The 12,742-nt window shown below is 41.0% G+C and overlaps 1 protein-coding gene across 1 annotated transcript in view; it reads right to left on the bottom strand.

Annotated features, from left to right (window-relative positions):
* Positions 1–12,742, bottom strand: part of ALPK2 (alpha kinase 2) — a 79,751-nt gene that overhangs the window by 2,154 nt on the left and 64,855 nt on the right. The window lies entirely within an intron of this gene.

The raw sequence follows: 12,742 nt of genomic DNA, 5'->3' as shown, positions 1-12,742 counted from the left end.
TCACATCAAGGCTTATAGGTTTGAGCCTTGTAAGGCTGTACTTAACATACACTGTACTATCACAGTAACTCCAGCTTCCAGGCCTCACTGCTGGAAGTTGCTTTCTGGTTTTCAGTCCTAAGATAAAGGCTCCCCCTCCCACAAGGTTCATCTCATTCCCATCTCTCTCACTCAGACCTCTCGCTGGTTTCTGAGTGCAAGGAGCACACGTGGCACACTAGCCTCAAGCGTGTGCTGATGAACGCTGCCACAAGCACTAGCCCCACGCTGTGACTCCAGAAGGGCAGCACCCACCATGTGTGCCAGGCCTTCCAGGTGCTTGGCTGGAGCACTGCACATGCCACCAGTAGGCCAGGACTTGGGAAAGCTAGAGAGGGAAACTGGATAGTTGGATCGCGTTTTTCAGAGTTAAAAGAAGTCATCATACCCATCTGAGTGCAAGGGCTAATCATCAATATGTGTAGTAGAAAAGAGGTAGACTACCACATTGGACATCTTAAATGAACATTAATTTCCTTCTTTTGTATAAAAAAGCTTTTCCTTTTGTATCTAAAACTACAACAACAAAGAAGAAAGCCTGCAGGCTTCAGGCATCTCTTACGATGTTGCACTAAGAAGTAACGCATAGTTACAATGCACGGGAAACTTACAGAACTAGAATCTAACCATATTAATGTTACATACGCATCAGGTCTGCACACAGAACCTCTGTAGATAAATAACACTATCATCAATGCAAGCCGTAGCTAGTCATATGTCTGTGTATGTACACACTGCTCACATTCTGTTCATCTACATGAGCTGCCACTTACATGTTGTTGGTTCCCCCCTTTTCCATACAATTTTCACATACTTTGCTCTTTTTTCTTAACAATTTTGTATTTATGTATGTAAAAATATGCACAGTATGTACCCACATACAACAGTACATATGCGTTGCATTTTTGTACTTTAATCTGTTCTGTTGAATTGAAAGCAGCTCGTGAGCACCCTCTCCACTACAGCGGTACCACAACCACGCAGTAGTGGATGGGTTATGATTCTCAAAACCCAAATGCAAAACTCCAGAAAATGATGTTGCTATGTTCTACGTCTGCGAACCTAAAATTTAAACTTAAAACTGAGATAATTGATATCTCCAAACATGCAGAAAGTGTCAAACATTCCAGAATAAATTCCCTCTGTTTAATATTTTTGTAAGAATTGCCTCATACTAGAAGGCTATTCAAAATAACACCAGACTACATAAAATTGATTTTAAAATGCTACTTATAGATAATGCTCATTTTCACAATTAATACAGCTTTAAACTGTGGTTGGATTTGATACACTGTGGAGAAAGGTTTTGTTAAGGACAAAAAAAAAAAAAAAAATCCATTTATTTTCTGAAAAGAAATGAACGAAATTGTAGTTTGTTTTTCCTGACAGCAGAAGCTCAATGTGACAAAATGAAGTTGTTGTAATGAAATGATGCAACTTAATTAAATATTTAATAAAGAACTATGGAAGTTACAACGTTTTATACTTCAAATATATTTTTTGTCTAATTGAAGCTTTGTCTTATTTTTTAAAATTGCCTGCTGGAAGGTGCTCTCACCCTGGGAGATGGTTCAGGGAGCCTACCTGTATTCACATCTGTACCTGATTTACTTCCTAAGTGGTTAAAAGCACCATCCATTTATTTCAGCTTCTGTAAAAGTGGTTCCCAAATTTTTCTGTGATCCTCAATGTTTCCACAAAACTGATGCATATAGGGTTTCCAGGTGTGTAAGGTGAAACTGAGAAACATTTACAGTGGCAACTGGTCAGTCACTGGTGCACAGCCACCTTCAGAAGGCACCATCCAAGGGAACTTCTCTATCTATAAGGATTTGAACAACTAGTAAAAGCCAGCGATTATGCGGTGTTCTCTGAAGACTAAATACAAAACTGGCATCTTTCCCAACTTTTTATTGGTATCCCCTCTGTTGCATCATCATTTCTGGTACAGGAACAGAAACCCTCCATCGAAACACAACAACCAAGAAGTCTGTTCTCAAATTATCTAATTCTGCAGCGACCAGACAAGCAGCACGCTTGCTAGCTTTTCCTGTTTAAGCCACATACAAAATAAAAACACACATGCTGTTATTTCTGCTGCATATTCATATATTTACAACAGAACTCTCTGCACCCTGCAATATCTGTACTACAGAAAACACAATACAAACAACCTCATAGACTGAACAAAGCTGAGTTTAACAATGTGAGTCTTCACATTTCAGTGCTCTCACCAACAGCGATGGAACTCATGTTGCCTTTTTTGCTAATCAGGGTGACCGCCTTGTTTGTAACCAAGGCACGTTTGACTTAACAGTTCACTTTAGGTATACAGAACTTTCCTCCTCAGCTTGCTTGTCTTCCTAGTATCAGCACTCAAGAGAGATGCGGCTGCACTAAGGTGTCTATTAGACTTAAATACAGAACCAGAACGTAAATTAACACTTACGGATTCTCTTTGCATTAAGCACAGCCTACAAGAGACACAGATCCAACGTGCCTAATACGTAGGGCACGAGCATTTTTGTGCAGCTACCCTCAGATGACATTTGCTAATCAACAAACCACCACCGCTACAACCACCCCATCGGCCTCAGCAAGTGTCTGGGAACTGGGAGAGGAATGAGGGCAAGCAAGGTGACTAGGCAAACAAATCTCAATATGACCCAGAAACACGTCATCAGAAATAGCGGTCAACTTACCAACAGATGGCAATGCCTGTAATAAATAAAGTTACTCAGAGCTCACCAATGTTGCCATCTAACTACTGAAAAGACACCAAACCCCTAGATGATTCAGCCTATTAAGTTTTGCAGCTGAGCTATTGCTTGCATGTGCACATGTGGTATTGGATACACCATCTCAACTCACATTGGTAGTATGACTTAGTCTGCTTTAATAATTAATGCAGTAGTCTCTGAGCTGTGCCAACAATGCAGTTCAGAAAGCCAAAGCCAAATCAGAAAAGCTTATGCTTACAGGTTGACGGCATTCATTACTGACTCCTTCATGCTGAGAGCACAAATTGCTTTACACTAATTCTCTGGTTTCATAACTTGGACTGTGCACAACATGCTCCTGACCCTCGAGCAGCAACTAATTCACTTTGTATAAACACTGCTTGTGCCTGTCTGTCTTCTCCTCCCTTGGGCACTGGTTTCTCAAAGATTTCCCCATCTCCTCCCCTTTGTTCCAGCCTCCACTTCTTCCTGGGCTAGAGCAGCCAGGTGGCATGTTTCAAAGTGCATGCCATCAACTAACATCACATCCTCCCATGCACTGGAACTCAGCTGTAGCAGGACCACACACCTTAGCACTCAAAAGTGAAGAACTACATGTGACGCTGAAACACAGGACTAACCAGGGCTCTTTACAACAAAGATTTAAAAATAAACCAACAAAGACCACCACAACATACATGTCTTTTCCAGTGATATCTACTTGTGTTAATGTTTTGGCACTGTTACATCCAGTAGGTTTAAAAAGTGAGACAACAAAACTCCATTTGTTTCTAATTGGAAATGAAAATTAATCTGTGGAAGCCTTCTGATGAGAAGGACCTGGGGGTGTTGGTTGATGAAAAATTCAGCATGAGCCAGTAACGTGTGCTTGCAGCCCAGAAAGCCAACCGTATCCTGGGCTGCGTCTGAAGCAGCACGGCCAGCAGGACAAGGCATGGGTATTCTCCCCCTCTGCCCTGGCCTTTTGAGACCCCAGCTGTAAAGGCCCTTCCACCCCAGACCATTCTCTCGTGGGGCTTTCTCAGTGGCTGAAGACGTCTGTGCAAATCTTTAGTCTATGGCATTTCCATACTTCTACTAGCAAGGTTTTGCTGCTCTTCAAAAACAAGCAAACCACAACAGCATGTTACTGTATTAGCACCTGAAATCCATGCCCACGTATGAACAATGCGCCACAGCCACCCCTAGGAGACGCTGCAGTCGCTGTATCAGCAGCGAGGACATGCTCAGATCTAGCCCTGACACCTGGTTCTTTGCTACTGACATTTCCTATCCTAACAAGAACGAACTCCTAAACTAGCAAACTTAATTCCTTTAAAAAATAAAAACCAACAACACTTTGTCATAATAAAAACAATCATACCAGATCAAATTAAACTTGGTTAACAGCCTGCCCAAACAATAGAAATGCAGGACAAACAGTAGTGCTTCTAGCAAATTTACTTTTCTAAACATGAGTAACATACAGCTGAAGGACCTACCACAGTGGAGATGGTTCTTTTTTGTAGTTGTTGGAAACCAGGCATATAAATAACTAGATGTGTATTTGGATGTCAGCACATACTCTTACCTCTGCCTCACTTAACACTCCTCAAATAAGGGATTGCTATGGGGCCATGTCAAGAAAACCTGGATGTAGACGGCCTCTGGAGGTGGTTCCCTCAAGTGGAAGCCAGCCCTAGTTCTGGATCCAGCCAAGGGAAGACAAACGACAAGAAGCACATTTATATTTATGTCACTGCTGACAATCTGAGCAAAGTCCACCAAATCATGCAGGCTGGTACAGAACTTCTGGTAACGTTTAGAGCTGCCTACTGCTGCAAACTTATGCCATCTGATAGAAACTCAACTGTACATGCGGAATTAAACTACACACCTCAGCTTCCAGGGGAAGCTAGAGGAAAATGAGGTCACACGAGCGCCAGATGACAGCACCAGGCACCTACTGCCACGATGGCATTAACTCATGCTTCATCTGCTCTGCAGAATGGCTGGAGGGACAGACCCTGTGTTAATGCCCAGAAATACATTACGGCTATGAAAACATTAATTAGGTAGGGGATAACACAATTGAGCAATTCTCAATGTGGAAGTTACAGTTACTGTTTAAGACTTGCAGTTGAGTTGTATTTAATGAGTATTTGGGCATTCAAAACATACTGGCAGTCACAAAATGCAGAAATTTCTTTTAAAAAACCTGTCCTGTGCTCTCTTCTCAAAGCTAGCCTCATTACTGTTTCAGCAATCTTGAGTGTTTTACATTGAGCTGAATTTCACGCTTTTCTTTCATTCCAGGACTGACTCTACATAAACCCACTATCATTTATATTCGTACATAATAATATCATGAGAAAGAAACTCAGGGTTCACTATGGTAACCCAACAGGAAATGCTCCTGTGTCAAACCTCTCTGATACAAGGATCACAATGATAAATAATCTCTTGACAATTACTGTTGGTTATTTTCCCCTTTCATTAGGGAGCCTTGACCAAATTAAACTTATTCTTGCTTAAATGCACCTGCTATTTTCATCCAACTTACTTTCTGCTATTTACTCTGGGTTTCACTAGCTTAACTGATTAGACTTAAGTTTATATTCCACTGTGCTTTAAACTGAAGACATAATCATCAAAAAATACTGCTCTGTTTCTACTAGCTTCTACTCTGTACATCATACCTTAATGCTATAAATACACTATCAATGCTTTTTACTTTAAGTTTCAGTGCATTTTCCTCTTTGACAATTCTCTATCAGTAGTGTATAACAATGTGAGCATGTTAAAATTCTATGCCTGTAGTTATTCAATACATTTTCAAATTTCTAAGTATTCTCAACATTTGCACAATGTTTTACTAAATAATTTAGAGGCTGGTTCAAACATCTACAATTTCCAGCATGTTGCACTATGAAAGCAAAGAGGAAGATGACAGCCACCTTTCTAGCAGCTGGATTTTCCACTAGCTAAGTCCAGATCCATTGGCTTATGCAGTAGTCTCACTCCATGAGTTACAAGACCTGAACAGAAGACAGACCTGTGTTAGATTTGCAGGACATTCAATGTGCCTTGATAGACTACTTTACAACCACACAGTAAGCTGAGGACCTTGCAAAGAGGTTACAGGGTAATGCACAGTGGCTGTTCGGTGGCCATAGGTGACAAACATACCTGGTTTTCCTAAGCACAGTGCAGGAGAAGGCTCTTCTTGATGGCTGCTCTGCAACCTAGTTGCCCTTAACCAGCCTGCAGAGGAACATCTACACTGCCACTGGCTTTGTGGAAACCAAAACTGGTTTCTGAGTTAGATCCCTAAAACAAGACTGTGAATATCAAATGGGCAAGGATATATATTAACAGAGAACAATCAGGTTAATCATGAAATTTTAAATTTAATCTTCGCCCAGCTTGAACCTGATAAATTTGAAAATCTCCTTTGAACCTGAATACAGCGAGCTTGACTTCATGGAGTGCTGAACGCACTCACTCTGAGTTACAAGAAATTCAGCTGTAATGCCCATTTATACAGGAATGTGGGCAATAACCACTGCCTCAAGCTAGTGCAAGCAACCCAACGTCAGCAAAGACACAGTAACATTGCACGTAGCCCAGATACGACCATAACAGTTGTACTCCGGTTTCCAGCAGTATTGTAATATCTAGTCTTGCCAGACGAAGCCAGTACAGATACAACTAAGTTATACCCACAATTTCATTTTTGCTGTGTGTGTGCATAAACAGGTGGGGAAAACCTGGGGCTTCTGCTCTTCTGCTAATTTGGACCAATTACTTGCCCCATTTTGACACTTTTTCAGGCTCACTATGTACTGCAGCGTGGGTGGATGCATACACATCTCAGTGCCATAGGGGGTTCTGTACAGGCTTCTGAGCTTTCCTCCAGGTTGCAGTAAACTCTTTTACTATTCCACAGACCTCTATCACGTCTGGATTAGCTAGAGGACATGACCTCCCTTTGAAATCAGTTTTTAAACAAAAGGCAAAACTTTGAACCTTGGGCTAAAGTTAAAGAATAACAGTGCTGGACACTAGATCAATACCTGGCAAATATTAGTTGCATGCAGTGGACAGATGCTTCTCTGCTGTACTTCTTACTATTTCGGTATGCTAATGCAGAACGTACCCTTAGGTTTAAGGGTTTCTTTACACAAAGAAAAACAAAAAAACAGTCTGAAGCAGCTAGAGATTAATAGTTGGTGCTAACCTAGCGATCTCCTTCCTCTGCAGTCCATCTGGAGCAGAGAGTTGAGTGTTACCTGTTCTGACCACTAACAACCTTTTCTGTCTTCTACCATCTCAGTCCCTTCTTATGTCCCAGTGCTTTATTTCTGTGAAAAACAGCTGTTACGAATATTACCAAGTTTTAAACAGCTCTGATTACTACTCAAACACGCAGATAGTTCACTGTGATTATTTAATAATAATTTAAATAGAAATCACGGTAACATTTTGTTATCTCAATGACTTGTTACAACATACACATCTCAGACTGTATTTCTCAACTGTGCCTCTACGTTTAAAAAAAAAAAAAAGCATGCAGTCTAAATAATGTTTTTTTTTTTTTCTCCTCTTTTATAACAGACTTGACTATATGACTGTGAGTTGGGAAACATCTTCCTTTTGCTCCTTTCTGCCTTTTATCTGTAACAACCATACCATCCCTAACAAGCAACGAGAAGAGTTTGCCAGTCACTCAGTATTTGGTGAGGATTAGCCCATCAAAGAGGAAGGTACTGCTCCATTACAGGGAAGCAGCCCAACACAAATCAAAGCGTTCCTCAGAGACCTGGATTTGACAAGTGCTCTCTTGCATTTTCAGTCTCTATGCAGGCAGTTCCACTGCACCAGAACATGCACTACAAGAGGCACAGAGGTACTGTACAGTACTTGCTGCTAGCTACAGTTTGGCAGTGTACTGGCATAAAGAACAACTGATAAGAACCCCAGAAAGAGAAAATTTATTATGTGGCAAAAACAGTCTTCCAACAGCATCAGCAAATGTAGCTTAGTATTTTCTGAATTCTGGTGATAAAAACATGACATTCCATCCCCTGCAGGTGTAAGCACAGAGCCAGACTTTGCTCTGAGCAATACTGATGGGAACAGTCCCTCCAACTACATTCCAAAAATGTGTTTTCTTAACATTACCTTACACTTCCACAGCTCTCACTTGGCTCTACAAGAAAAGGAAGGGATGAAGAAACAGCGCCACAACCACTCCTGAGCTTCTTTTAGCCCACATTGAAAGTCTGAATATACTGCATCCCTGCTCCTGCCCCTTTGTTCACAGTACCAAAGAAAGTCTATCACTAATATCTAACTTCACCAGAAAGAAAAAGAATAGATGGAAGCAATTAAAAGCACTTCAGAGGGTATTTGTGATAAATTCACTGCAGTTGAGGAAGTGACAGTTTCTTACATTTTGGATCCAGTGCTAGTTCAATCTACAGCGACGTATACACAAGTGTTTCTGGTACAGATCCACACATCTGTCTCCCAGGAAAAGAAATGAGGCTACATAAGGAGCTTTTTTTTTTTTTTAAAAAAAAAAAAAAGAGAGAGGAATAAAAGAACTATCAGGATTGCTAGAATATGCAGCAGTTCATATCAAGCTGCACTTAGAAGGGAAGCAAATACAATATTCAGAGCAAGTCAGAGGTCTTTATGCCTACTGCCAGCACAAATGAGAGTTACCTTAGAAAATCCAGAGCACTTTATATCTTAACAACATCTAGCAACATCAGCATGAGTGGCATTTAACAGAGAAAACAGTCTCATTTGACTGTCACAGAAACTTCAAATTATTCTGCTAAAGTAACTGTCGTCATGTTTTCATGTTGGATGGTCAGTAAGAAAAAAAATGCCTCTTTTTCTTCTTCTAAGGCCAGTGCATATACACACACACATAGCCATACCACTTCTTATCTGTGCCATAGGCATCTGTTTAAATATCTTTGTTTGAGCCGATCTGTCCATATGCTGAAGGACAGGAGTCCAATGACCAGTCAGTCAGCCCACCTGGTCATCCACTGAGTAGCTTATTTGTCCTGGTTACTGATCTCTATTGGTGGGGCTAAAAACACCCAAGAACCTCAAACTGGGGAATCAGTAAAATCCTGTTGCATCCTGTGATGATATCCTAGCATCTACTGAAAGCTTCCTATGTACCTTTGAGGAACTCGAGACACTGAATTGATGACAACCGTCTCCACTCCCCCTTTTGTTTCTTCTCCTATAGGTTGAGCATTTTGTTATATGAAGACTTTCCCCTTCTCCCCTTCATCTCATGTCAGCCTCAGTTTTCTAAGTTTGTTAAATGTCTTGCAAATCCAAAAAAAAAAAAAAAAAAAAAAAAAAAAAAAAAAAAAAGTATCAAGCAAGTTTCCCTTCCCTATACGTCAGGGCATCCTTTAGATTTGAGGTGCATGTTTTTTTCTTTACAAGAGCAGAAAGCATTCCAACTCCTTCCCAGCATCAGTTTATCCCTCACCCCCAAACCTCTGCAATTTATTGTATTGTCAGACATCACAAACTAGGTACACATGTTCCTAGAAGCAAAGTGGATCACCTTCCCCCCCGCTGTTAGTTTGACTTGTAATCAGTCAGTACTGATTACAAGTAAGTAATCAGCACAAACAATGAATTGCAAAAATCACAGCTCTGATTTTTCCACAAACAGATCCTCAGGAACCCCACCAGCTTTGCTGGGATAATCATGAAATCAGGTGCTACTTGGCATGTCCAACAATACAATACCCAGAAAATAGATTCTTAAAATGCCAGCGTAGCTTACACACTTAACATACCTGGACAAGGACAATCTCTCAGCAGAAGTTCAAGCAGACATGGGGCTACGTTGAGTTCCACACATATCATCCCACTTCGAGGTTTCAGCTTATTACAATAACTGAGTTGGGGACAGCAAGTACTAAGCAGCTGTTATGGCTAAAGAAACACTCTTGCTTATAAGTATATTGCTCAGAAACCAGTTCAATGCAGTTTATATCTCTTTTGTGTTCCCAAAAGCTATTAAGAAACACCACCACCACCACCGTTTAGCTCAATAATCAGCAAGTCAGGCACCAAGACGCGCAGATTTGAAATAGATCAAGTGCAAGATGAGACAATATTTTATCTCCAAGTCTTCTGAGCATTCATAAAGCATACAAATGGTGTTTATGTAACAAAAGAGTAGAATCAGGTTATAAGGTTGTGAAACAATCAGCAAATCTATGTTTCTCTGATAATCTTTTGCTCTAACCTGAGTTAGGGCACCATCACCCATGTGATGATTTCTCAGGAGCTACAGCTAGCAAGATTATAAATAAAAAATAAACAAACTAATGCCCACCCTCAAGTCTTGAGACCTGAATTGTCACATCACTGGTTTTAGTAGGCCAATCAAATGAACTTGTTAAAAGGGTTATGCATGAAACACATGGAAAAAATTGTTCTTAAAAAAAGCTGAATTAAAGAGACAGAAATACCAATTTTCATCAAAAACTAAGGACATAATCCAATACCTCATCATTTCCAATCAGCGTTCCATCAATAGGTGCTGGACTAGAGAACTAAAACAATACATAGTACCTTTCACTGGTCTGTGCTCAATATTCTCTGTTCACCTCATGTTCACAACCATATCTGAAAGCTGGACCTAAACAAAAACACCTTCATGCCAATGAAATAAAAACAGAAGTATAATAATTCTAAGTAACACTTGAAAAGCAACATTTTTCATTTTAATTCAATCATAACATCCATGTCAGCTTTCAAGAATTAAATAAAAATGCAGTTAGAAATGAAAGAGAAACTTATTTTGGTTTGAAATTTCCACTTAAGCCAAAAGTATTTTGCCAAATGATGTGCTTCAGGAAAAATTGTATTTGAAAAAACCTCTCTGTGTGGGACTGCGGTGCTTCAAGCAGTTCTCATGAACCTGTGGACACCGATAGATACTGTAACCACACGCTCCTTCTAACAGAGAGAGTCTCTCATCTTCACACTTTTCAGTAAAATCCTTTAAACCATACAATAACTGTCTGTTGTGGCAGAAAATTGTGGCAGAACAGATGTCCCATCCCTGCAACTGTTCAAGGCCAGATCAGACAGGGCTTCAAGCCACCTGGTCTGGTGGGAAGTGTCCCTGCCCTTTTCTTCTTTAAGGTCCCTTCCAGCCCAAACTTGTGATTCTATGCAGTGGGTGGAATTCTGGCCCCACGGCAGCCAGCAAGAAATTTGCCAGCAGCACTACCCCAGGGCTTTCCCCCAAACATTCACCGGTGCCTGTAACCACTGAGGCCATGACGACTGCCTGCAGCTCCCCACACAGGTCCCCGATCCAGCAGCATGAGCTGCCCCAAAAACAAGCAAACAAAAAAAGCCACCAACAACCACGCACAGAGAGAAGGAAAAAAAAAAAAAAAAAAAAAAAAAAACACAAATCACTAAAACCCCACAACATGCTATAGCAGATTAGCTACTAGCACATTTAAAGAATGAAATTCCCACTGTTTCCTTGTGCTCCCTCATCAAGTTCTTGTTTGCTTTTACTGGAACTATAAAATCCATATAGAAGAAACTCTCATTTTCACTGTTCCCTGCAGCACTTCAGACATTCTGTTTCCATTCAATCAGCAAGCAGCAGAATCATAGCATGGCCTGGGTTGAAAAGGACCTTAAAGGTCACCTAGTTTCAACCCCTCTGCTCCGGGCAGGGTTGCCAACCACTTCTGCCCACAGCTGCATCCAGCTTGGCCTTGAATGCTTCCAGAGATGGGGTATCCACAACCTCCTTGGACAGCCTGTTCCAGTGCCTCACCACCCTCTGAGTGAGAACGCATTGGCCAGTGCTACTGGCCCCAAAGTGATAAGCCTGTGGAAGAGCACGTGCACATGCTGCTCACCCAGCCCGGTCAGCCACCAGCCATGACTTCCTGCAGACTTCCAGAACAGAGCTCTCTGCACCTGCCTCACTCTGTAGGAAGCTCCCCTGATTTCAGTAGGTTGCTTTTCCAACAATGTAGCACCTTTTAAATGTTTTGGCATATAAACATTTGAAAGAAAGAACTTATATTCTGTGTGTAGGTCCAAAACCAGGCAGCTGTGTTACATATTTCCTGTGGGAAGCTTCAGGCCAAAGAGCAGCTGTTTCAGCTGCTGTTACCTTGCTCAGTACCTGATACTTACACAGCTGATCCACCAGATCACATCTGGTCAAGCTAAGAAGTTGTGCAGTCTCTCCCTGGGGAGGATTTCAAGACCCAACTGGATAAAGCCCTGACCCTACAGCTAACCCTGCTTTGAGCAGGAGATTGGACCGGAGACCTACTGTCATCCCTCACTACCTGAATTAAACCAAGATCTTAGGATCTTAATGTTGCAGCTATTCCTCAGTAGTCTTATCAGCTGATAGAGCAAGGCTATTTTCTCATTGCCTCTTTAGGAAGAACTCAAACACAGTTAGAAAACAGATTTTTCTGCTCAGATTTTTCAGTGCAGTTCTGGACACAGCTTGTATTCATCAGATTACATTAACACACAGTCCATCCCATTTTTTCCCTTACTTTCACTTAATATATATTGTAATACACAACCAAGGTAGCTTGCGCACACACCTTTTACTTGTGTCTGGCTGAGTTACTCACCAATCCTAAATTAAAATGGAACTTTATGTTCCACCAGCATTTAGGAGTTGTGAAACAAGCTGAATCTTGCTACATATATCACTTAGTTTCACGAATCGCCCCAGTTCGTTTGTTCATTTACCTGAAGTTAAAACAGGGCTCTGACTTACTGCTTACAGAGGGCTGATAAGAATGATTAATATTTAACATTCTCAAGTTCATGTATGTGAAATGGTTCAAACAAGCTATCAATGAGAATATCGTAGCTTAATTCACCAGTGACGCTGGAAACACATGCCCATTTTCCCCACCAGAAGGCAT

Source organism: Oxyura jamaicensis, chromosome Z (assembly GCF_011077185.1).
Source record: "Oxyura jamaicensis isolate SHBP4307 breed ruddy duck chromosome Z, BPBGC_Ojam_1.0, whole genome shotgun sequence".
Lineage (NCBI taxonomy): Eukaryota > Metazoa > Chordata > Aves > Anseriformes > Anatidae > Oxyura > Oxyura jamaicensis.
Note: the sequence above shows the minus strand (reverse complement) of the source record. Positions and strands in the feature narration are given on the sequence as shown.